Consider the following 1,876-nt stretch of genomic DNA (forward strand, 5'->3'; position numbering starts at 1 on the left):
ACTGGATTTATTTCAGAATTTCCGGCGATACGCTTTCAGTGGAGGGAGACGTTCCCGTCGACGACGAAGCGCCTACGGTGACTTCGTAAATCTCAAGATGATATGCCGGCTCAGTCTCTCGGAGGTGCTCATAGGGGTAGGGTGTGCATGTGTACGTTCATAGGGGTGAGTGTATGCGCGTGTATATGAGCGCTTGTGTCTGTACTGATGCTAAAAAAAAAAACCTTCGCTGGGTGCGCTGGGGGGCAAACTGGAGATGCTCTAAGATTCGTGAGCAGCACAAGCTCGGCTGGCTGACTCAAGGATCAAGTATGCCGATGGCATAAACCGGACACACATGGTCATTCAGATGTCCATTTTCGACTCCATTTTAGCTAAGAGAAAGATACAACTAATGTGTTTTTAGTTCTCAGGCTTTTTGGTTGGCTGTACCTTTCGTTGTTCTTTCAGCCAAAGGATTCTCCTCGATCTGGCAAGAGCGATCTTTCCCCCTAAAGACTGATGACCAGAGCCAAGTATGCTGATTCCTGCAGAAAGTGGGCCTTTTGTCTTGTCGAAAGAACTCAAATTTCTTTTCAAGTGTCTTAGCTACGATGCGCATGCATATCTCCCATTGCCTGATCTAACCATAGTCTATAAACAACACACCATGCGGAACTCGTTGTTGCATATTCAATTTGGAAGGCCGATTGGCTAAGATCTGATAAGGGATACTGCATCCTATCATCAGGCAGCAGGCAGCTTGCGGCGGCAGGGTTAACCGCGATGGAATGGAAGGACCAAGACTGAGAAATAAAGTAACCACAAGAATATATTTTTTTAACACAGTATAATCTCAGATGCTCACATAGAAGCATCAATTGATATAGAGAACGGCGTAAAAAAAAGACAATGCAGTCGATCCCGTTGTTCTAGAACATTCTTGGCATCGGGTACAGCCAATCAGACATTGCAAAATTACAGTTTACCAATGTGTTGCCCTTTGCAGGACATAACGGACCGCCCGAGGTTGGGGCCGGCTAGCATGAGTAGTAGGTAGGCACACAGTTCGGCATGAAAGCAAGGACAATCAGCCGCCGCGGCAATGACAGGATGTCATGTCGGCCATGCATGTGTGGTGACAGAGAGTGACCGGACACCGGAGGGTGCCGGCTACTGTGCAGGGAAGGACTAGACGACAGGCGTGAGCGATTTCGCAGAGCGGGAAATCACGGCGGGACCGGCGTTCTGCTGAAAGCTATGATCAGCTATATGGATGCATATGGTGGTTGGTGGAGCTACGAGAGGCATGTTTGAGTGAACCATGTCGTCTCGAACAAGTGAAATGTATCGCAGAGGGCCTCTTTGATTCGTAGGAGTTTTTCTATGCTGGTGTTTGATTCGTATGATTGTTTCCTATAGGTTTGCTTCTTAATAACTCTTTGTACTACGTACATTCGATAGGAAATTTAGAATCGACTCAAACCTCTTCAAAGAAAAATCCTTTCGTAGCATTCAGATGAGATGACATTGCAATTCTATGTTGTTCCTATTCCCACGTTTTCAGATTCCTACGAATCAAAGAGGCCCTTAACTCTTTGTAGATGGCGCAAATCAATCTATCTCCTAGTACTGCCAAAATGGCACGCTATCCAAACTGCAACTAAGGCATAGTAATGTGAAATATAATCGCAGAAGCCCAGTATCCAAACTAAAACCTTGAATTTTTGCTAAGCAACGACAGGACATGTTGGAGGTAAAGACCACATGCTGCACCAGGCATTACCAATACCAAATCAGCAGACTATTTCGCCTACTATTTCTAGTAGGCGAAACCGCCGTGCGTTCAACTAGCAGTGCGCCTGCGAGTTCTTGCCCGCTTCTGCTATCCCGGTGC

This window comes from Triticum urartu, chromosome 7 (genome assembly GCF_003073215.2).
Source record: "Triticum urartu cultivar G1812 chromosome 7, Tu2.1, whole genome shotgun sequence".
Classification (NCBI taxonomy): domain Eukaryota; kingdom Viridiplantae; phylum Streptophyta; class Magnoliopsida; order Poales; family Poaceae; genus Triticum; species Triticum urartu.